Source organism: Staurois parvus, unplaced genomic scaffold (genome assembly GCF_062004578.1).
Source record: "Staurois parvus isolate SC_StPar_1 unplaced genomic scaffold, SC_StPar_1.0 ptg000463l, whole genome shotgun sequence".
NCBI classification, from domain to species: domain Eukaryota; kingdom Metazoa; phylum Chordata; class Amphibia; order Anura; family Ranidae; genus Staurois; species Staurois parvus.
The window spans coordinates 1,827,740-1,854,849 of NW_028318259.1; the positions used below are offsets into that span (position 1 = coordinate 1,827,740).

The window sequence follows — 27,110 nt, forward strand, 5'->3', positions numbered from 1 at the left end:
ATATACTGTACATAAGATCTGGGTGTACATGTCGAAGACTAGTCACATTCACAAGGTCTATAGTCAAAGAACATTGGCAGCAAATGTGCATCCGATCTGGGCGTATACAAGGACTGGTCACATCCAGCCTGTTTATAGTCACAAGGAACGGAACATTGGCAGCAAATGTGCATCCGATCTAGGCGTATACAAGGACTGGTCACATCCAGCCTGTTTATAGTCACAAGGAACGGAACATTGGCAGCAAATGTGCATCCGATCTGGGTGTATACAAGGACTGGTCACATTCAGTCACGAGGAACATTGGCAGTGAATGTACATGTCAAGGACTGGTTGCATTCAGCCTGTTTATAGTCACAAAGAACATTGGCAGCGAATGTACATCAGATCTCAGTGTATACAAGGACTGGTCAGACAGTTTATAGTGACTAGCAACATTGGCAGCGAATGTGCATCAAATCTGGGTGTATACATTGACTAGTCGCATTCAGCCAGTTTATAGTCACGAGGAACATTGGCGGCGAATGTACATCCGATCCGGGTGTACACAAGGACTGGTCACATTCAGCCCGTTTATAGTCACGAGGAACATTGGCAGCGAATGTGCATCCGATCTGGTTGTGTAGGATAATTGCTGACGACAATTGGTGCGTTTATAGATGTTGGGGACATTGCAGCCAATGTGCATTGATGTGGGCATCTACGACACTCGCTGGTCACATTTGACAGGTCTGAATCCAGCAGCCAGCGAATGTGCGGGGGGGACTGGGGCAGTTGCGGCCTGTCTGAGGCTGTGGTAAATCCGGCCTCCTGATTTCAGGGGGGTTTGTATTTTCCTGTCAGGCCTGGAGACAATGCGAGGAGTGCAGGCCGGGCCAGTATGTGGGAAAGCAGTGGGCTCCAGGAACATATGGCGGCCCCCTCCCCTCTTCACACAACACACCCCACCCGGGGCTATCAGGTCACGGCTGTTCACTGCATGAGGGGGAAGCCATTACTAACATGTCATGTACACTGGAGAGAGGAAAGAAAATGGCCAGCCGTGGGGGCTCACAGCTCCCCTGACCATCTCCTTCCCCCCTCAGCCATAGCTCAGGCTCCTCATATGGGAGATGGGCTCCCCTCACACATGTATATTTATTAAATACAACATTCACTCCAGCCTTCCAATCCCTCCTAGCAACAGCGCACCCAGCTTCCTCCCCATTGGACTCCCCGCCCGTGACGTCACGGGCCCGGCTTCCCGGCTCATTGGCCGGACGGGATGGATTCCAGAGCCCGAGTAGCCACGGCAACAAGGGAAAGCGTTGCCGGAGCTACGGCGGTTCCCGCCCCAAAGGGGAGCAGCCAATCAGCGCGCGCGAGGGGGTGGTTAACTAGCTGCGCGCCGGGCGAAGGTGGAGATGGCGGCGCGGCGGCCATGTTTGGGCCCCCAGAGCCTTGAGAATGGCCGTGAAAGGGGCCCAATTTTCAATGTGTACAGTCAGAAGAGTGTATGATAAAAGATGTCCTAAATAAAGTGCTAATAATAAAGATGCTGCTACTGATATGCAGATAAGAGATTTGTACGTTTGTCCCTGTGAATAAAGCTAGGAAAAAAAAAGCTCCCCATAATACCATGGGACTGTTCCCTATTCCTGCCAATCCCTACAACACCTAGTCTGTGAGGAGGGCGAGTCTTGGACTGCCACACAATGGAGGGAAAAATAGAATTTTTTTTTGTTAATAAACTTTATTGCCTCAAGAAACGTTCACACGACTGAAAGCCATTCAGAACTGTGGTCAATAAACACAATGGGGTGACCCAGCGCGATATGTGTGGTTTACGGTCCTAATATCAGGGTTCCTCGGGGTCGCGTCACACCGGCGAATCACCGTGGAATCCGTAAAGGGTTCGCTCACACATGCAGCTGTAAAGGTAGGCAGTTGAGCCATGGTTTTCTTGCCCTTTAGGGGGTTGTACATGCTGTGAAAACAGTTATATCCCCTTCAAGTGAACGGGCCTGGGCCACAATCGTGATGGTGAGGGCTACTCAGGGCCTTAGTAGGGAAAAAGATCCGCATGACCGCCACTGCGCTAAAATCTTCCTCTTTACTGAAAACGACCACAAAAAAAATTACAGAAAAAAAATACAAATAGGTTGACGTGTTTCGGCTAAAAAGCCTTAGTGATAACCCATGATGTAGCCATGCAGGGTCTTCGAGCCGCATGGCAACTGCGCTTGGAAAAGCGATTCACCGTGGAATGCTTTTCAGAGGGGAGGCAAGGGCTGCTGAAAGTGTGAGCCCAAAAAGTGTCAGATCTTCTTTAGAGATCTGTTCCATGGTAGTGCAACAAATGGCTGAATCTGCGACAGATTCATGTACGTTGGAAAGGTGGTGCGGCATAGGGAATGCGCAGCACGGTGTACGCAATGAGGGGTGCGGCATAGGGAATGCGCAGCACGGTGTACGCAATGAGGGGTGCGGCATAGGGAATGCGCAGCACGGTGTACGCAATGAGGGGTGCGGCATAGGGAATGCGCAGCACGGTGTACGCAATGAGGGGTGCGGCATAGGGAATGCGCAGCACGGTGTACGCAATGAGGGGTGCGGCATAGGGAATGTACGGAATGAGGGGTGCGGTATAGGGAATGTACGGAATGAGGGGTGCGGTATAGGGAATGTACGGAATGAGGGGTGCGGTATAGGGAATGTACGGAATGAGGGGTGCGGTATAGGGAATGTACGGAATGAGGGGTGCGGTATAGGGAATGTACGGAATGAGGGGTGCGGTATAGGGAATGTACGGAATGAGGGGTGCGGTATAGGGAATGTACGGAATGAGGGGTGCGGTATAGGGAATGTACAGAATGAGGGGTGCAGTATAGGGAATGTACAGAATGAGGGGTGCAGTATAGGGAATGTACAGAATGAGGGGTGCAGTATAGGGAATGTACAGAATGAGGGGTGCAGTATAGGGAATGTACAGAATGAGGGGTGCAGTATAGGGAATGTACAGAATGAGGGGTGCAGTATAGGGAATGTACAGAATGAGGGGTGCAGTATAGGGAATGTACAGAATGAGGGGTGCAGTATAGGGAATGTACAGAATGAGGGGTGCAGTATAGGGAATGTACAGCACGGTGTACGCAATGAGGGGTGCGGCATAGGGAACGCACAGCACGGTGTACGCAATGAGGGGTGCGGTATAGGGAATGTACAGCACGGTGTACGCAATGAGGGGTGCGGTATAGGGAATGTACAGCACGGTATACAGAATGAGGGGTGCAGAATGGGGAAATATTTTCATACCTTGACAGAATGATCCCAGGCCAGTCAGACCCCCGGATGAGTTGAGCTATTTGACCCCCTTAGTTAGGCCGTGTCCAATCCAGACCTCCTGTCAGCGCAGACTCACAGCAACAGACAGCTCAGTGCTGTGACATGTAAACAAGCAGCCAGGCCAGAGGCCTGCTTTTAATACTTCCTTCCTGTGCATTAGATGATGTCATCAGTCAGAGCCCAGTAGAGGAAGTGAATATTGTGACTTCCTGTCCTGCCTCTTTGTTTACATTTGTGATCCCAGCCATCGCCTGCTTTCTCTGTCATAGGAAATCCCAGAAAGGGGCACAGCCTAATTTGGGGCAAACACCCCCATCCCCCAGTAATGTGGCGCCCACCAGCCCAGGGCCGGAGAACAAAAAGGCCTGCACATCTGTAAAGTGTGAATGAAATTGAAGTTGAGAAGGGAAGGGCCTGTTCACAGGGGCAACTGGGGTGGGCGGTAAAAACAGGTATTTGAGCCGTGGGTTTGGCCTATGTTCACGGGTACAGCGGCCCTTTAATTTGAATAGGCTACCATACGGAGAAACGCAGGGAGAGAATTCCCCCCAATTTTTTTTTTTAAAACACGCCACATCCAACCACATGTTGCTGCAGCTCCATGTGGTTTTGCTGCAGGTGGCCATGCCTGGGTTGCCATCAGGAATGAATGGCACCCCCACGCGTCTTCTAAAGTGCGGCATGTTTCTGTGTGGGTCGGGTACAGGCGTGATTAAGCACATACGTTCCCAACCCACACATATGTGAACCTAACCTTACCGCCCTTCCACCGCCAAGCTGCAACACTGGATGGACAGGGGCGTACACATGGCGTGGAAAAATGATACCGCGTGTTGTTCGGCAGCAGTACTGGCCATGAATGGGACCGTGCCACAACCACCCTGCAACTCTGTAATGTGTGGGCTTTACCGGGTGAAGAGGCGGCAAATCTCCTCCTAGCCAACTGCCCTCTAAAAAGCGATCCACTGCTATGTCAAGGTCCGCATCTCAGGGGCTTATGGCAATGAATCAAATATCGGATCCTGAGGAACCTGGAGACAAATTTGGTCGCAGAATTGCGATGCAGCACAATCATCACACTCGGGCCACATTTAACAATTTCCTACAACATGGAAGAGGACTTATTTACCCACATTTTTCCATATCACCGATAACACGGTATTTATGACTTTAGTGACAAAAATACAAAATTATTAAAAATGATTAAATTCTATAAGTGAGACTACCCAAGACATGAAATCCTGCAACAAACGTCAGCAAACAGAGTATGCCTTACTAAGTCCATTACCAGTGAACGAATAATAACCAGTATCCTGCACCAATACAGGATACAAGTGGCCATGACACGCCTTCTGTTAGATGCATCAAAAAGACGTTCTGATGAAGTCACCTCTGATCAAGCCACAGCTTGTGGGCAGAACACATAAGATGGAGACAGGAGCATGATGTCAAAATGCTACCTGAGAGACGCAGGGTGCAATGTCTCTAGGTTCAAACAAAAAGAGCTCCTCATCGCCACCACCACACCCAACTAACCCCACCACCACCCCACTACTACACCAAAGCAACCTCCCCACCCACTACCACCACACCCAACCAACCACACCACCACCACCGAACCCAAGAAACCCCACACCCAACCAACCCCACCACCACACTCAACCAACCTCACCACCACACTCAACCAACCCCACCACCATCACACCCAACCAACCCATCACCACACCCAACCAACCCCACGACCAACACCACACCCAACCAACCGCACCATCACCCACCACACCCAACCAACCCCACCACCACCACCACCGAACCCAAGAAACCCCACACCCAACCAACCCCACCAACACACTCAACCAACCTCACCACCACACTCATCCAACCCCACCACCATCATACCCAACCAACCCATCACCACACCCAACCAACCCCATGACCAACACCACACCCAACCAACCGCACCATCACCCACCACACCCAACCAACCCCACCACCACCACCGAACCCAACAAACCCCACCCCACGCCCAACCAACACCATACCCAACCAACCCCACGACCACCACCACACCCAACCAACCAACCAATCCCACCACCCCACACCCAACCAACTCCACCACCACATCATCACCACCACCACACCCAACCAACCACACCAACCCACCACCACACCCAACCAACCCCACGACCACCACCACACCCAAACAATCCCACCACCCCCACACCCCACCACCACATCATCACCATACCCAACCAACCCCACGACCACCACACCCAACCTACTAATCCCCCCACACTCAACCAACCCCACCACCACATCATCACCACACCCAACTAACCCCACCACCACCACTATCACACCACACCAACCCACCACCACACCCAACCAACCCCATGACCACCACCACACCCAACCAACCCCACCAACCCACCACCACACCCAACCAACCTCACCAACCCACCATCACACCGAACCAACCCCATGACCACCACCACACCCAACCAACCAATCCCACCACCCCCACACCCAACAAACCCCACTACCACATCATCACCACCACTATCACACCCAACCAACCCCACACCACACCCAACCAACCCCACGACCACCACACCCAACCAACCAATCCCACCACCAACCCAAACGATAAAAAGAGAGAGGAGTGGCCATCTTGAAATTCTGGCATGAATTCCTAGCGTTACTCTTGGCTTGAGAATTCAATGTTAAAACAGTAACCTCAAATAATGCTGGCAGTTACCCGTGTTTATATTAAATTCCCCACATGTGCCTTGGAGGTTATTGCCTAACTGTAGTTTCTGCTTTTTGTAAAAACTAAGAACGTAAAATTCCAGCTTTCTTTGCAATGCTAACATATAATCTGGCACTACTCCCCACAGAAAGAACATTCCTTCATTAGATGGCGCTCCTCTTCCACCAGCGTCATTCAACCCTCATCTTGTGAGCCCAGATTGTCTCAGCGTAATGACATTGTCCTTGACTCACAGTAGTGAACAGCACTCACACATCAATATCCACCTACACTATATTGCCAGAGTATTAGGCCCTCCAAATCATGTTATTCAGGTGTTCCAATCCCCTCCATGGCCACAGGTGTATACAATCAAGCCCCTAGGCATGCAGACTGCTTCTACAAACATTTGTGAAAGAATGGGTTGCTCTCAGGAGCTCAGTGACTCCAAGCGTGGTCCCGTGATAGGTTGTCACCTGTGCAATAAGTCCATCCGTGACATTTCCTGGCTACTAAATATTCCACGCTCAACTGTTAGTGGGATTATAACAAAGTGGAAGCAACTGGGAACAACAGCAACTCAGCCACCAAGTGGTAGGCCACGTCACATGACAGGGCGGGGTCAGCGCATGCTGAAGCGCACAGTGCGCAGAAGTCGCCAACTGTCTGCAGAGTCAATAGCTAAAGACCTCCAAACTTGGTGTGGCCTTCAGATGAGCCCAACAACAGTGCGTAGAGAGCTTCATGGAATGTGTTTCCATGGCCGAGCAGCTGCATCCAAGCCTTACATCACCAAGTGCAATGAAAAGCGTTGGATGCCGTGGTGTAAAGCACGCTGCCACTGGACTCTAGAGCAGTGGAGACGTGTTCTCTGGAGTGACGAATCACGCTTCCCTAGCAATCCGATGGACGTGTCTGGGTTTGGTGGTTGCCAGGAGAATGAAACTTGCCTGACTGCATTGTGCCAAGTGTAACGTTTGGTGGAGGGGATTATGGTGTGGGGTTGTCTCTCAGGGGTTGGGCTTGGCCCCCTAGTTCCAGTGAAGGGAACACCTAAGGCATCAGAATACCAAGACATTTTGGACAATTTCATGCTCCCAACTTTGCGGGAAGAGTTTGGGCATGGCCCCTTCCTGTTCCAACATGACTGCACAAAGCAAGGTCCATAAAGACATGGATGAACAAGTTTGGGGTGGAGGAACTTGATTGGCCTGCACAGAGTCCTGATCTCAACCCCATAGAACACCTTTGGGATGAATGAGAGTGGAGACTGCGAGCCAGGCCTCCTCCCCCGACATCAGTGCCTGACATGACAAATGTGCTTCTGGAAGAATGGTCCAACCTTCCCATAGACACCCTCCTAAACCTTGTGGACTTCCTTCCCAGAAGAGTTGAAGCTGTCACATAATGGGTGCGTCTATGTAGGAAATCGACTGTTGAGTGCTGGTTGAAAAGTATACCTTATGAAGCTGCTCCAAGCTATGGATGGAAGGAAAGGATCATCTGACTGGCAAGTGAGAAGAGGGGAGCATGAGTCTGAGCAATTCAAGTGTCAACCAATACAAGCGAAGGGATGGACGCTGCTCCACCGACCCCAGGAGTCCAATTTTGATGAATAGCCTCAGCCACCATACTGGCCGTGCCCTCTGATGCGTTTCGTCCCACCCAGCGGGGCTTGGTCACACTGATGCAGAGAGGGAAACCGCACGTAATTTGGACAGGCTTCCTTCTGGCAACTCGACCAAGCAGCTCATTTTTATTCAAGTATTGTCATATTGTGCTCCTTAAAAAGAAACACACCATTTTTTCCCAGAGCAGCCTGTATTTCTCCTGAGGTTACCTGTGGGGTTTTTCTTTGTATCCCGGACAATTCTTCTGGCAGTTTTGGCTGCAGTCTTTCTTGGTCTACCTGACCTTAGCTTGGTATCAAGAGATCCCAGAACTTTCCACTTCTCAATAAGTGATTGAACAATACTGACCGACATATTCAAGGCTTTAGATATCTTTTTTATATCTTTTTACATCTTTATAAAGTTCCATTACCTTGTTACACAGGTCTTTTGACAGTTCTTTTTGCTACCTATGGCTCAGTATCTATCATGCTCAGTGCATCCACGTAAGAGCTAACAAACTCATTGACTATTTATACACTGACACTAATTGCAAATTGAAAAGCCACAGATGTGGGACATTAACCTCTAATTGGCATGGTAACCCATGTGTGTCACCTTGTGTGTCTGTACCAAGGCCAAACATTCCAGGGGGTGGAGACTTCTGATCTAGGGGGCGGAGACTTCTGATTTGGGCCATTTGGGTGATTTCTGTTATCATTAGGATTTAAAAAAGAACCAAACAACTATGTGATAATAAATGGCTTCATATGATCACTATCGTTAAATAAAAGACAGGTTTTTTTTGGCATGATCAGTCAGATTTTCAATATCAATGCTAAAATTTCACTATTTCTTCCAGGGGATGCAAACATTTGAGCACCACTGTATATTCATGTGCTTGATGTGTACAGGGCTGCTGTTAGAAACCACGGGGCCCCATACAGCCAAACCTGACAAGGCCCGCTAAAAAAAACCCAGTTTACTATGCTTCAGTTATGAATGAACACAGTGAGAGATTGGTACCGATCACTCATTGTGTTCATTTAGGAAAGGAAGGGGTCGGTAAATGTGACATATTTACTGGACCCTTCCTCCCACTCTCCATCCTGAAGGATCCTATCGAGCAACTGCAGTTGCCGGTGGAAAGGAGAGACGGGAAGCCAGCAGCACTGCAGGTGTGGGGGCACACAGAGGAACTTGGGCAGAAGAGGGAAATGTATGCTGCACAGAGAGGATGATTGGTGCATTGCGCGGTGGTGGGAAGTAATTACTGGAACCGATCCCCTGTATGGCTCTCTCTGCAGCAGCTGTAAGTCAGCAGGAGGGAGAGAAGAAGAAGCCAGCTCTCATCTGCTGTAGAGCGATCCCCAGTAACTGCCCCCCCACCACGCCGATCCCCCTCTCTGCCCACATCCGATTCACCCAGCTGCCTGGGCCCCCCTGCTGGCCTGGGCCCCGTACAGGAGGACTGGTGGTACCCCCTTATCCACAGCCCTGGATGTGTATGAAATTAAATGTGCATTTTAACGTGTGCAAAAATGGCTCTGGTAACAAAGTGGTTAAAACAAGAGGAAGGACCCCTGACGTCATCGAGCCAGCCAGAATAATGCAGAATTTAAGGAATTTCAGGAATGAAAAACATTTTCAGATGCCCCTGCCAGACAGCGCAGCCAAATGCTTGATATTGTTATTAATTCTTGCATCATGGATGGTCAGCCTGTCATGTGACCCTTTCACTTCAGCGCGATAAGCGCATGGGAGCTAATGGACACCGCAACAAAAACATCTGACGCTACGAAAGGCTTTTCTGATTAGGGAAACACTCTGCACATCAGTATCAGAGGAACGATCAGTCTGCACAAGCAGAAAATATCGATAGACTTTGACTTTTATCGGGTTGTTTTCCTGTTTGGTCAGCAGATTGTGACCAGAAGGAGATTGTATCGAGCTCTATGCATTGTACTGATTGGGGGCCCATTCACATCTGTCCCATGTGACGACACACGTGGCTCATGGCAGTGCAACACAGCGCATACACCGTCATTGTAGTTTTGCTGCCTTAACCACTTCCAGTCTGGACACTTTTCCCCCCTTCCAGTCCGGACACTTTCACCCCCTTCCAGTCCGGACACTTTCACCCCCTTCCAGTCCGGACACTTTAACCCCCTTCCAGTCCGGATACTTTCACCCCCTTCCAGTCTGGACACTTTCACCCCCTTCCAGTCCGGACACTTTCATCCCCCTTCCAGTCCGGATACTTTCATCCCCCTTCCAGTCCGGACACTTTCACCCCCTTCCAGTCCGGACACTTTCTCCCCCTTCAAGTCCGGACACTTTCTCCCCCTTCCAGTCCGGACACTTTCACCCACTTCCAGTCCGGACACTTTCACCCACTTCCAGTCCGGACACTTTCACCCCCTTCCAGTCCGGACACTTTCACCCCCTTCCAGTCCGGACACTTTCAACCCCTTCCAGTCCGGACACTTTCACCCCCTTCCAGTCCGGACGCTTTCACCCCCTTCCAGTCCGGACACTTTCCCCCCCTTCCAGTCCGGACACTTTAACCCCCTTCCAGTCCGGATACTTTCACCCCCTTCCAGTCCGGACACTTTCACCCCCTTCCAGTCCGGACGCTTTCACCCCCTTCCAGTCCGGACACTTTCACCCCCTTCCAGTCCGGACACTTTCACCCCCTTCCAGTCCGGACACTTTCCCCCCCTTCCAGTCCGGACACTTTCACCCCCTTCCAGTCCGGACACTTTCCCCCCCTTCCACTCCGGACACTTTCACCCCCCTTCCAGTCCGGACACTTTCACCCCCTTCCAGTCTGGACACTTTCCCCCCCTTCCTGTCCGGATACTTTCACCCCCTTCCAGTCTGGACACTTTCCCCCCCTTCCAGTCCGGACACTTTCACCCCCTTCCAGTCCGGACACTTTCCCCCCTTCCTGTCCGGACACTTTCCCCCCCTTCCAGTCCAGACACTTTCACCCCCTTCCAGTCCAGGCCAATTTTCAGCTTTCAGCGCTATCACACTTTGAATGACAATTGCTCGGTCATGCAACACTGTACCCATATGAATCTTTTAGCATTTTTTTTAAACAGATAAAGCTTTATTTTGGTGGTATTTATTCACCGCTGGGATTTTTTTTTTGCTATATAAATGAAAAAGTCCAGAAATTTGGAAAAAAGGTCTCTTTCATATCAAATTTTGCAAATAAATAATCTTTCTTCATAAATCTTGGCCAAAATGTATTCAGCTATCTTTTTAGTAAAAAAAAAATAACCCAAATTAGTTTATAACCAAAAATTATAATTTTTCAAATTTGTTTTACATTTTTATTTTTTTAATATATATTATTATTTATGTGTTTTTTTTCACATACTGTCACCCTAGCAGTACAGTGTCACCATGGTGACACTGTACTACTTGTGGGGGGGTGATGAAGATTTTTTTTTTTTACACTGATTGCTTTTACACCCATAAAGGCTGTAAAAGCAATCATTAAGCCTTCTCTCTGGCAGCCATTGAGAATTACTGTATGAGCTGTGATTGGTCACAGCTTGTCACATGGTACAAGGCTGTTGTGAATAGCCCTGTACCATGTGATCTCTGTGATCATTCACAGATTTCACACGTAGTAAGCAATGATGTCAGAAGTGACATCTTGCTTACTACTCTTCATGTGATCACTGATTGGCCAGTCAGTGATCACATAATCGGGACCTCACACAGAGGTCCCGTACAATGATCGGTATTCCACTGTGCACCGGATCGCGGTGCTGCACGCTCCCAGGGAGCACGCACAAGCAGGAAGCGGGGAGGACGTTTATAAATGGCCACTCTCCCCTGCACTGCTCCCATTCGGCCATTTATATACATGGGCCAAACGGGAAGTGGTTAAAGGGTAACTCCACTTTTGCTGAGAACCCCCTCCCCCCCCTTGGGTAATCAATGCACATTGCAAGGATTTTAATAAACGTTATTGCAGATTCCTACATTTTGTTATTCTGAAGAAACCGCCTTTTGTTTGTCTGTGCCCATGTGCGGAGTGATTCTGTATGAGAGCGGTTTCATAATTATTAATCATCTGCTGCACCTAATGAGGAAAGTGGCAGGGTCTGCATCCCTTTACCCTCGGTTCACATCTGTACAGGTGGTGGCGCTTCGGGACCCACACAAATACCTGCAGCTGCACCACCCACACGGAGGAATGCGGAACCCACGGGTGGGTGCCATTCATTCTAATGACACGCCGCCCGCACTGGGAATCACAACCGTACTGGGAACCTCGGATCCTGTGTGGGCTACGATTTTCAAAGTAGTGCACGGACTTCTTCCCTGTGTGTCCCGGGGCACTGGAGTCCATCCAAATGAACGGGATCTCGTGCCCACGCAAATCACGCCCCCCACGACCACACAGATGTGACCCAGAGCTTAGATAAAATTAAATTTTTGTTGCAGGGGATGCCCAAAATCTTAGTGCAGACTTCTGGGAAAATCTGTGAGCCAATCACACAAGCAGGAAATGACATACCTGGAGGAAGGGGGACATTCTGTGTACAGAACCCCTCCAGGTAGCCATATTGCATTGAAATTTACAGATTGAACAGGAAAGGTATTTTTTAATAACATTCAACTACAATATGATTTGTGCCACAATTGTATACACTATATATTTTTTTTTTTTATTTGCTCATTTTTTCCGAGGAAAGTGGATTTACCCTTTAATTCAGCGTACAATTTAACACACTGCCATGGAACACATAGCCATGTTTACACTAGCGGTGCTCTCTGAAAAGCGATGTGTTCAGATCCCTCTTTAGTGAGCATTTGACAGGCGGTGAGAAGGCATTGTATTTTCTACTCACCACCTGTTTTAACCCCCTAAATGCCAGACTACAGAGAGGCAGCCACGTACAATGCGTGCAGATGCTGGTTGGTTGCAGCACGTCCCCATTCACTTGAATGGCACAAGCAGGGCTGGGACAAGGGGTGGCCAGGAGGGGTAGCCGCCCTGGGCACAGTGATGGTGGGGGCACCCCTCACTGCATGCTCCAGGGGTGGACTGACCATTTGGAAACTCGGGCACTTCCCGAGGGCCCAGGGTCAGTAGGGGGCCCCATGAGATGCCCCTGGTACCTCTTTCATAGGCTTTTTTGAGTTTGGGCAAGGACACAGGGGCCCCATGATCCCCTATTGCCCGGGGGCCCCATGAGTTGTCAGTCCGCCCCTGGTTACCAGCACACCAGGTTCTCCAATATGGGTCCAAAGTTTTGTTCAATGAACACATTATGGTTATAGAAACAACGTTTGGGAGCTACGCAGGGCCCCTTCATCAGACTTGGGATGTCACACACCTGTAGGGGTCCAATTGTTGCTATTAGGCTCCATGTACACGGGACACTTCTGAACGATGGAAACTGACTGCTGGAAAACATAGGTTAAAAAAAAGTCTCGTTTGCATACCGCATTTATACGCGTTTGCGTTTAGAAGCGTTTTTTAAAGATAACATCAGGAGACCTTCCAAAATGCCCAGAATGCACTGAAAAACAGTAAAAAATTAACTATTTCAGACATTTTGTGAGGAATAGAGAGAGCAGAAGCAGAGAGAGCAGTATGTGTGGAGATGACCTGTCTTTTCTGGTTGTATTCACTATGGATCCCATCATGAGTATAATGTGGCGCATTCTACCATTGTTTCCTTCACGCCAAACCTGGAACTGACTGCGCTGGTGTACCGGGTCCATTTGAATACATGGAAAACGCTTTGCATGCATTTCTGATGATGATAAAAGGTTCTGGACAGCATCTGTAAATGGACCTGTCAAAAAACGCTTCTAAACGCAAATGCTTATAAACGCGGTTAGCCGCGTTTATAAGCGTTTGGAACGCTGATAAAATCTACTCCTGAACGCAAGTTTGGTGCGTTAAAAAAAACGACTGTAAACTGAACTGCCTGTAAAGGACGATGTGTACATGGACACAGAGGAAAACATATTATTATTATTATTATTATTATTATTATTATACAGGATTTATATATTATTATTATACAGGATTTATATATGATTATTATTATACAAGATTTATATATTATTATTATTATTATTATACAGGATATATATATGATTTTTATTATACAGGATTTATATATTATTATTATTATTATTATTATACAGGATTTATGTATTAAATATTATTATACAGGATATATATATTATTATTATACAGGATTTATATATTATTATTATTATACAGGATTTATATATTATTATTATACAGGATTTATATATTATTATTATTATTATACAGGATATATATATATTATTATTATACAGGATTTATATATTATTATTATTATTATACAGGATTTATATAATATTATTATTAATATACAGGATTTATATATTATTATTATTATTATTATACAGGATTTATATATTATTATTATACATGATTTATATATTATTATTATTATTATACAGGATTTATATAATATTATTATTATACAGGATTTATATATTATTATTATTATTATACAGGATTTATATATTATTATTATACAGGATTTATATATTATTATTATTATACAGGATTTATATATTATTATTATTATTATACAGGATTTATATATTATTATTATACATGATTTATATATTATTATTATTATTATACAGGATTTATATATTATTATTATTATTATACAGGATTTATATATTATTATTATTATACAGGATTTATATATTATTATTATTATTATACAGGATTTATGTATTATTATTATTATACAGGATTTATATATTATTATTATACAGGATTTATATATTATTATTATACAGGATTTATATAGCGCCAACAGTTTGCTCAGCGCTTTACAATATAATGGGAGACAGTACAGCAACAATACAGTTCAATACAAGAGGGATAGGAGGGCCCTGATCCTGGGAGCTTACAATCTAGGAAACATTAGGGAGAGTTCAGGGGCTGCTGAAAAAAACGCAGAAAAGCTCCTAAACGTGAGTTTATCAGCTGCAGTGTACATGGAGCCTTATAACCAAGATGTGCACCTCTGGCTGCTTCTTTTCCAGCTAAAGGGGGAACAGTTGAGGAGCTGTAAAAATACGTCTCAACCACGGTTTTGACGCCCCCCCCCCAGCAGCCCTTAGGGCTCATTTGCAATGCAATCCCCGCGTTCAGTGAGCACTGCTACTAACGTTGACCTCATCTATCTATTCCTTCATTTGCAATCACACGTCCATCTTGCAGTAACACTCCTAACATGCGTTGTTGCGATGTTTTGCAATTGATTTTGAATGGCGCCCATTGCATCTGCATTGTAGGGAAACAAACACACTGCAGTAAAAAAAAAAAGAAAAGCCGTTTGTGATTTTTAAACACGTTGGGGCACGTTGATAGCCCATTCATTTTGAACCGGCTGCCTTAACATAACGCTTGTTAGCACGCAGTTTAAAGCGCAATGACTCATGGCAATAGGGGCCCTTCGTCGTTCCCTCTATAGGAGCCCATGGGCTGGTCCTGAACTGTGTGTTGTTTATGTTACAATGTTGTTGTGTTATGTATGATATATATTTTTTTTTTATAGTCCATTATACTCCAACCGCTTAGCCACAGATGGCGCTCTAACAACAAATAGCGACAGACAGGGGCGGACTGACCATTTGGAAATTCGGGCACTGCCCGAGGGCCCGGGGTCAGTAGGGGGCCCCATGAGATGCCCCTGGTACCTTTTTCATAGGTTTTTTTGAGTTTGGGCAAGGACACAGGGGCCCCATGATCCCCTATTGCCCGGAGGCCCCACTAGTTGTCGGTCGGCCCCTGGCGACAGAAATAATAAACCACAAATGTCTTCCTAGTGTTTGGACAGTTTTTGGGGGGCTTTTCTTCTACGGGGTTGTTTTTCGGCTCAGGAATTGTATCTAAAGCCTTCTGCTGCATTCGCCAGGTGGGGAGAGCGTTCCCAGACTGCGGCGATTAGACGCCTTTGTCTTCACAAAAGAATTGATGGAGATCTTCCATGAAACCTGCTGGAGGGGCGACTGGAAACTAACTAACTGCTGCCCTCGTGTGGCTGAGAGACGGCTTACCATGCATTGATGGTGATGTAGACTGAAACCGGAAATCAATATTTACCATGCTAAGGCGCTGTGTACTGTGACCTTTCTCAACCTTTATTACCCCAGAGGAACCCTTAAAATAATATTCAGGTCTTTAGGAACCCCTGCTTATACTGGGGGTCAGTAGGAAGAATGTCCCTTACATTGGTGGTCAGGGGGAAGAATGCCCCTTACATTGGCGGTCAGTGGGAAGAATGCCCCTTACATTGGCGGTCAGTTTGAAGAATGTCCCTTACATTGGTGGTCAGTGGGAAGAATGTCCCTTACATTGGTGGTCAGTGGGAAGAATGTCCCTTACATTGGTGGTCAGTGGGAAGAATGCCCCTTACATTGGTGATCAATTGGAAAGCATGCTGCTTACATTGGTGGTTAATAGGATGAATGCTCCTTACATTGGTGGTTGATGGAAAGAATGCTCCTTACATTGGTGGTCAGTGGGAAGAATGCCCTTTTTATTGGCAGTCAGTGGGAAGAATGTCCTTTACATTGGCGGTCAGCGGGAAGAATGACCCTTACATTGGTGGTCAGTGGGAAGAATGCCCCTTACATTGGCGGTCAGTAGAAAGAATATCTCTTACATTGGTGAACAGGGAGAAGAATGCCCTTACATTGGCGGTCAGTTTGAAGAATGCCCCTTACATTGGTGGTCAGTGGGAAGAATGCCCCTTACATTGGTGGTCAGTGGGAAGAATGTCCCTTACATTGGTGGTTAGGGGGAAGAATGCCCCTTACATTGGTGGTCAGTGGGAAGAATGCCCCTTACATTGGTGGTCAGTTTGAAGAATGTCCCTTACATTGGTGGTCAGTGGGAAGAATGTCCCTTACATTGGCGGTCAGTGGGAAGAATGCCCTTTTTATTGGCAGTCAGTGGGAAGAATGTCCTTTACATTGGCGGTCAGCAGGAAGAATGACCCTTACATTGGTGGTCAGTGGGAAGAATGCCCCTTACATTGGCGGTCAGTAGAAAGAATATCTCTTACATTGGTGAACAGGGGGAAGAATGCCCTTACATTGGCGGTCAGTTTGAAGAATGCCCCTTACATTGGTGGTCAGTGGGAAGAATGCCCCTTACATTGGTGGTCAGTGGGAAGAATGTCCCTTACATTGGTGGTTAGGGGGAAGAATGCCCCTTACATTGGCTGTCAGTAGAAAAAATGCCCCTTACATTGATAGTCAGTGGGAAGAATGCCCCTTACATTGACGAGCAGTGGGAAGAATGCTCCTTACATTGGCGGTCAGTGGGAAGAAGGCCCTTTACATTGGCGGTCAGTAGAAAGAATGCCCCTTACATTGGCAGTCAGTGGGAAGAATGCCCTTTACATTGGTGGTCAGTGGGAAGAATGCCCCTTACATTGGTGGCCAGTAGGAATAATGCTCCTTACATTGGTGGCCAGTGGGAAGAATGCTCCCTATATTGGTCAGTAATGTGAAGAATGCCCCTTACAATGGTGGCAAGGGGAAAGAATGCTCTTTACATTGATCATCAGTGAGAAGAATGCTCCTTACTTTGGTGATCATTGGGAAGAATGCCCCTTACATTGGTGGCCAGTGGGAAGAATGCCCCTTACATTGGTGGCCAGTGGTAAGAATGCCCTTTACATTGGTGGCCAGTGGGAAAAATGCTCCTTATGTTGGTGGCCAGTGAGAAGAATGCTCCTTACAATGATCGTCAGTGGGAAGAATGCTCCCTACATTGGTCAGTAGTGCGAAGAATGCACCTTGCAAAGGTGGCCAATGGAAAGAATGCTCCTTACATTGATCGTCAGTGGGATGAATGCTCCTCACATTGGTCAGCAGTGGGACAAATGCCCCTTACAATAGTGGCCAGTGGGAAGAATGCTCCTTACATTGGTGGTCAGTGAAAAGAATGCCTCTTATATTGGTGGCCAGTGGGAATAATGGTCAAAATACCCACCCTTACCAAGAGCTAAAAAGATAATTGTAACATACAGCTGGCCCTGCAAAGTGGAACTATGCAGGCACCATCAGCTACAGCAACCTGTGGAGGAACCCGGGATGGCGATGGCTGGTATATCATGAAACCTTGCCATCTTTAAAAATAAAATCCTGTTTTTACTTTTTGTTATATCTCAGTGCTGCTGATCTCTTGCAGTCTCTATGCAGCCACTTCCTGCCTACATGCACTTCAGTGATGGCCACATGGCATTTCTAAGGCCAGGCTTCCTGATGGTGACATTTGTGGACTGTGTGACATTTGTGGACTCTCCATGTGAAGCCCATGCGACAGGGTGACAACACAAGAGCAGAGTTGGGAGACACAGTCAGAGCGTTGTCACCCTTGATATCAATGTAAATGACTTATTCTGTAGTTTCATAATTCCGTCATACAGTTTCATATTACCAACATATAGTCTCATAGTGCTACCATATAGTCTCGTAATGCCACAACCCCACTTCATTATGCCACTGTATAATCTTGTAATGCCACCATATGGTCTAATAATATTGCCACTCAACTTTACAAAGCCACCATATAGTCTTACAATGCCACCATCTTGTCTTGTCTCATATACAAACATACAAATTTATAATCCCACTATAAACAGTAGTCTGTCAATGTTATCACCTCATTTCATAAAACCACCATATGGTCTCAAATGGCCACCACCCAACTCCATAATGCCACCAATACATCTCATAATACCACCGAGCTTCATAAACGCTTTGGGCTTAAAGTTGAACTGAACACAAAAAGTGAAGATTTGCAATGTTATAGGGAACATCTAGAAATGTTAATTGTGCCTAAGCAGTACCCTGAAAGATTTACAGTTTGCCTGGAATTCCTTCTGGAATGTGACAGTGCACCTCCTGTTATGTGAGTGTGCCTAGGCACTTCTGTACCTACAGCCTTGCAGCTGTAAATCTGCAGTGTGAGATCTCAAGAACTGCTGCCTCTGACTGCTGGTCTCACCAGATTTGAAGTGAGGTTTGATGACTACTGTGCTTCTCACTGTTCTCCTTGCTGGATAGGAAGCTGTACCTGAGGACCTGCAGTGGTTGGATCTCCCAGGTCCTGCTTCAATCATTCTGTGAATCTATGCTTCCTCCACTTCTCTTGCTGGGAATTGCTCCACCAGTCATCAGCTCTGACATTTAGGGCAGTATTTGCCCAGGAATAAATGCCCAGAATGTATACTTTATGTGCTCCCGGCACACACTGCCCTAAAGGTTTTTAGCAGTGGATGCACCGTCCAGTCCTGTTCAACCACAGCAGCTGTCAGCCCTTTTATAGAATTTGGCAGGGCTGGAGGGTGCACCTGTGCCCTCTTCCCACAGCTGAACGCCAGAACCCCATGCACTTGGCTAAACGCCCAGGGTGCATGGGCCCTATAGTGTGTTGTGGTTTGTAATGAATAGTAAGAAAACCCTGTCTGTCTATTTTTTGTTTTGTTTTCTGGATCCAATGATACAACAAGAGTCTCTCCAAAGTGAAAAAAGTCTCTTTTACAGCTGCCACCATTGGAAATGTTCCTCACTTTTTCGGTACCAAAGTGTAAGGAAGGTCTGGTTCAGGGGTGGACTGACGACTCATGGGGCCCCGGGCAATATGGGGTCATGGGGCCCCTGTGTACTCACTCACACCCAAAAAAGCCTATGAAAAAGGTACCAGGGGCATCTCATGGGGCCCCCTACTGACCCAGGGCCCTCGGGCAGTGCCCGAGTTCCCAAATGGTCAGTCCGCCCCTGGTCTGGTTTGTTCCAGTACAGGAAGACCAGTGCATGCGCATATTACAGCATGTGGCTATAAGCACAGAGTGAACACTGGACGTGCATTAGCAGCCATGCACACTCAGCACTTGTTTTGGTGGCCAATTGCCTATATACACTCACTGGCCACTTTACTAGGTACACCAGTTCAATTGCTTGTTAACACAGGTTGCTAAGCAGCCAATCACATAGCAACAACTCAATGCATTTAGGCATCTAGACATGGTGAAGACAACTTGAAGTTTAAGCCAAGTATCAGAAAGGGGAAGAAAGGGGATTTAAGTGACTTTGAACATGACATGGTTGTTGGTATCAGACGGGCTAGTCTGAATATTTCAAAAACTGCTGATCTACTGGGATTTTCACGCACAACCATCTCTAGGGTTTACAGAGAATGGTCCGAAAAAGAGAAAATATCCAGTGAGCGGCAGCTGTGTGGATGAAAATGCCTTGTTGTTGTCAGAGATCAGAGGAGAATGGGCAGACTGGTTGCTGCGACATTCAGATGGTAGGGTCAGAATTTGGCGTAAATAACATGAAAGCATGGAGCCATCCTGCCTTGTATCAATATTTCAGGCTGGTGGTGGTGTCATGGTGTGGTGGATCCATCCTGCCTTGTATCAACGGTTCAGGCTGGTGGTGGTGTCATGGTGTGGTGGATCCATCCTGCCTTGTATCAATGGTTCAGGATGGTGGCGGTGGTGTCATGGTGTGGTGGATCCACCCTGCCTTGTATCAATGGTTCAGGCTGGTGGTGGTGGTGTCATGGTGTGGTGGATCCATCCTGCCTTGTATCAATGGTTCAGGCTAGTGGTGGTGGTGTCATGGTGTGGTGGATCCATCCTGCCTTGTATCAATGGTTCAGGCTGGTGGTGGTGGTGTCATGGTGTGGTGGATCCATCCTGCCTTGTATCAATGGTTCAGGCTAGTGGTGGTGGTGTCATGGTGTGGTGGATCCATCCTGCCTTGTATCAATGGTTCAGGCTAGTGGTGGTGGTGTCATGGTATGGGGGACATTTTCTTGGCATTAGCAAGGTGTCTCTAATAAAGTGGCCGGTAAGTGTAAACTGCATGGAGAGATTGCCAAGGGGTCTTCAGCTAGTTCCTGTTAACTTGTGACCTGATCTACTGTTCTGCCTTCCTGTGTACAACCTGACTTGCTTTGTGACCTACTGTTTGACCATTGCTTAGCGGTTGTCACCTTATTTTGCCTACCTGAGTTTGCTTACTGCCCTCAGTCTTATACTGTGCCTCCGCTGCCCATTTGTTACCCCGCGTGCATAAGCGGAAATGACGGCATCATGGCTGGGCCAGTCAGCCGGCCAGAGCTTGCAAATTCGGAAGGAAGACCTGGTGAAGATGGAAGCCCTGGAGAGCCATGACAGCACTCCACTGGAGGTCTTAGCTTCAAGGTAAGTCCTTCACAAGCAGGAGGGGGCTGAGTCACCAGTCTTCCATTGCTCCTTGACTGTCCAATCACATGCTGGGAGAGGGAAGGTGACCAAACTTTATTCTTTGACTGCAGCAGAGAAAAGTCAGGTCATCAACCTGGTATGGATATGTATAGCTCAAGTGGGTGGACATAATCCAAATCCTTTGTTTGTGATTGGCTGCATCAGATTTGTGTAGTCAAATCTTTCTGAAAATTGTCTATGGCCATGTTTTCTTATATTTATAAAATTGGAGGAGTATAAAGCTGCATCGACCGGTGCTGGGATAAGGTCTTCCAGTGCCTAGGGCAAGGAAACCAAATTGCGCCCCCATCCCCCCCCTCCGTGAGCTTAGGGGATGCTAGCCCCAGCAGTCATCAACTTTTCAAAATGCCTTGTATCAGAATGAGCTCACTGGTGCCCCCATCTATGCAGTCACCTCTTCTGCCTACTCCTTTTCCTGGGCCTGGCATCCACCAACAGCAAGTCCTAGAAAGTGGCATGTGTCGGGCTTGTGCCGCTAGGCAAATGTCCAGAGTTCATTGACAAGTGCAATTGACCTCGGGCCTACATCTGACTTGTTTCTGACTTGCATTTGATTTGCTTCTGCTTTTCAATAGACTTACATAGTTAGTCTGGCTGATAAAAGACAAAAGTCCATCCAGTTCAACCATTTAATAAAAAAAGTTATAATCCTACACCCACAGTTGATCCACAGTTGACTTGTACAGGGAGAGAAACATTCTGAGACAAACCCAATGACCCTGGCTCCATAAATGGCCAAGGAAGACACAAGATTGGAATGCTGTGTAGTGCCCCTCTAGATAGCCAGGGAAAGCTAATTTTTTTTTTTTAGTAAGAAAGACTTAATAACAACCTGGTCATGAGTCAGCCTGGGTTTGAGTCAGTCAAGTCAATTTAAGTCAGGGCTGAGGGCTCTGCAGGTCAGTTCCCTGGCTTGCACACTTAAGGGACTCTGGCCAATTCCCAAGCAGGAGGCTTGGCATGGGCTCACAGCAGCCTTTAAGTGTGACAGCGCCTGCTCAGCAGCAGGAGAGTTCTGATGGAAGATGAAGTGAGAGGCTGGGATGCAGGAGTCTGGGAGGGGGCTCAGTGGAAAGAGGCCTACCTCCAGACTGAGGCTGGAAAAGAGGATCTCTCAACCTCAGCAATCCCCTGAGAGAAGAACACCTGTGCAGCAGGGAATGAGCCTGCTCAGCAGAAGGTCTGAAGGCAGCCACCAACCCAACAATCTAACAGGAGAGGAAGAGTGAGTACTCTTAAACCCCCCTGGGCCGGATATGGGGATAGTGCATTAAGGTTGGAAACCTGACTAACCCCCATCTGGAATTGTTTGATCATTCTAAGGAGACAGATTCTGGGTCCCCTTGCTAAGGGATTCACCCAGTACAGCTGGATGAGGAGATGAGGAGCAGATTCATCTGGGGTCTGAGGTGGTACATCAGGAGAGGCTGGAGAGCTCTCCAGGAAGGAAACCCTTTTTGCTGTATATAAACTTGTACATAGTTGCTAAGAGGTTGTCCTCAGTTGCAGTTCTCTTGGGCATCCCATACACCCCTCAACTCTATCCAAGTTCAATATCCCTTAATAAAACTTAAAAACCAAGGTCAAGGACTGTTTACTGTCTCCAGAATGTAAGTCTGTGAAGAATGCCTGTTGCCTGGTTGTGAAGGACTATAGGGGGACCCAAAACTTCAGCAACTCCTAAAGGGGGTAGTGCTACAGGTGTCTGACTCTACAGTAGTTTTGGTATACAGATGGGAGTTCTCTTTACGGTTCCTAAGGTCTCTTTGGTATTACTGGTCCACATGTTCTAACTGGCTCTAGATTTCTCCTAAACTATCAGCTAAAATGTTATTGGTTTTTATGGGTCCAACAGCCCAACTCCAATCAAAACTTTTTTTTCTTAACCTTTGGATATCATCAAGATGGGTTTGAAGCTCACCTCAACTTCTGTTTGTTGGGATTGCTCTTTGGACATCTTGTCAAAACCAAATCCTGTAAGACCCTGGCATACAGGGTGTCATTAGGACAGGAAGTGAGGTCAAACCTCACGCGAGCTGAATTCTCCCTATTATGGATATATTGGACCATGCTTCATGGGGCGGGGGGTTGCCTTCCTTTGGATCAACTGTGGGTATAGGATGCTGGATATGGAGATTTTCTTTTTATTTATATATTGATTTTTTTTTTACTTTGTTGAACTAGACCAGGGATAGGCAACCTTTAAGAGGTGGAGATCTACATGGACAACATAGAAGAGATCAAAGATCACCAGGGTGTGGCACTTTAAAAAAAAAAAAAAAAGAAATGAACTAGTAAGCTCTCAATAAAAAATAAAGTCGCCATGAAGAAAACTTAGAAAGATCTAATAAAACTAATGTCACCGTAAAAATATAAAATCAGTCTACAATAAAATTTGGCTTCTGTGAGAGAGCCTGCATTCACTTTAATTGGCAATTTTTTCATGTCTGGGGAGTACTTGGTTACCCCCACAAGTCTGATGTCGGGATTCATCCTGAAAGCAGAACATCTGGTACTGCAGGCTGATTTGCTCAACTAGTTTCAGGTCTGGCCAGGGGTGGACTGACAACTCACGGGGCCCCCAGGCAATAGGGGATAATGGGGCCCCTTGTGTCCTTGCCCAAATGCAAAAAAGCCTATGAAAAAGGTACCAGGGGCATCTCATGGGGCCCCCTACTGACCCCGGGCCCTCAGGCAGTGCCCGAGTTTCCAAATGGTCAGTCCGCCCCTGAGTCTGGCTGCCTTCTCCGATTTCTGACCAGTGTAAGTAGTATGTAGGGCAGAATACAGAGGTCAGTAGTAGGGATGTACTGATACCCTTTTTTGATCGGTGACTACGAATACTGATACTTTCTATCAAGTACTGCTACTTTGCGGTGCGATTTGCATCCATACAAAATGTATGAACGCAAATTGCACTGCAAAGAATGGCATGCGATTTGAACAGGAATGCGATTTGTCCAAATCGCATGCGGTTTCCCCACTGCTTCTGTATGAACCCAGACTTTTCATAGCCTGAATTCACACAGGAGTGCGGGAAACCTCCCTGCACTGATCCCATGATGTCACAGAAGGAAAAGACGCTTCACAGGTCTGGGGGCTTGAAATCCCCACAGCTTTTCCTCCTCTCCTTTGTAGGGATGACAGTACGGGCTAGATGGCTTCTGATTGGTCAGCAGTGTGAACTCATGCTATGACAAGCCTGGGTTCACACAGGAGCAGTGGGGAAACTGCATGCGATTGGGACAGGAATCACATTCCTGTTCAAATTGCATGCTATTGTTGGCAGTGCAATGAGCATCCATAGATTTTGTATTGATGCAAATTGCACGACAAACTATCCGTTTTGGGTATTTAATGAAAATACTTGGTATTGGCACTGATACCGATACTATTATCGGTGCATCCCTAATCAGTAGTATGTAGGACAGTGAACAGAGGTCAGTAGTATGTAGGGCAGTGAACAGAGGTCAGTAGTATGTAGGGCAGTGAACAGAGGTCAGTAGTATGTAGGGCAGTGAACAGAGGTCAGTAGTATGTAGGGCAGTGAACAGAGGTCAGTAGTATGTAGGGCAGTGAACAGAGTCAGGAGGGAGTGGTGCAGGGGGGTCAGGAGGGAGTGGTGCAGGGGGGTCAGGAGGGTATGGTTCAGGGAGGTCAGGAGGATGCGGTGCAGGGGGGTCAGGAAGGTACGGTGCAGAGGGGTCAGGAGGGAGTGGTGCAGGGGGGTCAGGAGGTTGTGGTGCAGGGGGGTCAGGAGGGTACGGTGCAGGGGGGTCAGGAGGGTATAGTTCAGGGAGGTCAGGAGGATGCGGTGCAGGGGGGTCAGGAGGGTACGGTGCAGAGGGGTCAGGAGTGAGTGGTGCAGGGGGGTCAGGAGAGTACGGTTCAAGGAGGTCAGGAGGATGCGGTGCAGGGGGGTCACGAGGGTATGGTGCATGGAGTTCAGGAGGGTACGGTTCAGGGGGGTCAGGAGGATGTGGTGCAGGGGGGTCAGGAAGGAGTGGTGCAGGGGGGTCAGGAGGGAGTGGTGCAGGGGGGTCAGGAGGGAGTGGTGCAGGGGGGTCAAGAGGGTATGGTTCAGGGAGGTCAGGAGGATGCGGTGCAGGGGGGTCAGGAAGGTTCGGTGCAGGGGGTCAGGAGGGAGTGGTGCAGGGGGGTCAGGAGGGTGTGGTGCAGGGGGGTCAGGAGGGTATAGTTCAGGGAGGTCAGGAGGATGCGGTGCAGGGGGTCAGGAGGGTACGGTGCAGGGGGGTCAGGAGGGTACGGTGCAGGGGGGTCAGGAGGGTACGGTGCAGGGGGGTCAGGAGGGTGTGGTGCAGGGGGGGTCAGGAGCGTGTGGTGCAGAGGGGTCATGAGTAAGTGGTGCAGGGGGGGTCAGGAGGGTACGGTTCAGGGAGGCCAGGAGGATGCGGTGCAGGGGGGTCAGGAGAGTACGGTTCAGGGGGGTCAGGAGGATATGGTGCAGGGGGGTCAGGAGGGTACGGTGCATAGAGGTCAGGAGGGTAAGGTTCAGGGGGGTCAGGAGGATATGGTGCTGGGGGGTCAGGAGGGTACGATTCAGGGGGGTCAGGAGGATATGGTGCAGGGGGGTCAGGAGGGTACGGTGCATGGAGGTCAGGAAGGTGTGGTGCGTCAGTCAAGTCTGCCTAGCTCCCAGGGCAGGATGGCTTTTTTCAACCCATCTATGTAACTAGGCAGCAATAAAAACATGACAGAGCTTCTCACCCCTCCACACTCCACAAAATTAAAAAAAAAAAAGTTCTGAATGAAGTTAAAGCTGAAATGTAACTGTCTTATATATCGCCTTCCCTTGCTCCTCCCCCCCCTCTTCATTTGATATCTTATATTAGACCCATTGATGTCATCACTGGGTCTCTGTTCTTCTCTATGTAATTCTGGCAAGAGTTTTGTACATAGCTTCCTGAATACATCACAGCACCCCTGTCTCAGTACTCCTCTCAAGAGCCCTCAGCCCTGATGCAAGCACTCACATATGATGTTGAGCCTCCATGATTCAAAGAACTGAAATCCAATGAATAAGCTCACGGTGTGCTGTGACAAAAGAGTAATCCATTGTGGTACCAATCACCATCTTATATCTGCGGTTACCTGCGGCTAGCTTCACATCTATGCATGTCAGGATCAGGGGCGGACTGACCATTTGGAAACTCGGGCACTGTCCGAGAGCCCGGGGTCAGTAGGGGGCCCCATGAGATGCCCCTGGTACCTTTTTCATAGGCTTTTTTGAGTTTGGGCAAGGACACAGGGGCCCCATGATCCCCTATTGCCCGGGGGCCCCATGAGTTGTCAGTCCGCCCCTGGTCAGGACCGGACACTTTCCCAACCTGCACAAAAACGCACTACCCTTTAGCAGATGCACAGCAGTGCCATTCATTGCTAATGGCGCCCACACGCATCTATTACCATGCGTGCCAAAACCACGTGTGCCGCAGCACCATGCAGATTGGGGCGCCGCAATTTTGACAAAGGGGCAGAGATTTCTTTTCCACGATTCTTACGGGCAGACCCATTGAAATGAAGTGGTTACACTACACAAGGCGCCTGGGAAAGCGCACATGCGCCATTGCATATTGTAGGCGTGAACCTGTCCTTGGTGCTCCTCCTCCAATCAATACTTGTCATTTGAGACTAAAACCATGACATGCCTCGTTCATATAACTGGATCACGGTGTCATTGAAAGTATAATCGAGGACAGTATACAGGACACGTGTAACAATCTCAAACAATAATTCATTTTACAACATACATACATCATGAATGCCTTTTACAATCATTATCATGTGACAGTCCAATAGGCAGGGCTTTAGTTACAGTAGTAATCCTTATTTTTTCAGAAAAAGACCCAAATCATAACTATGCACCCCAACTTTTCCCGATACTTTGTACCCTTCACTGTTATTTCCATTGGAAAAAATACTTTGTAACAGTATATAAATGAATTTAGGCCCCTCCACTGAACGTGGTCACCCTAGGCAGCTGCCTAGGGCGTCTATCCTGTAACTTCAGCCCCACCTACGTTATACAAGGGTGTCCTGTACACAGCCTGCTTTGCAATG

At 47.7% G+C, this 27,110-nt stretch overlaps 1 protein-coding gene across 2 annotated transcripts in view; it reads right to left on the minus strand.

The window, feature by feature from the left end:
* Positions 1–27,110, minus strand: part of KDM6B (lysine demethylase 6B) — a 199,861-nt gene that overhangs the window by 169,874 nt on the left and 2,877 nt on the right. The gene's annotated exons all lie outside the window — the stretch shown is intronic.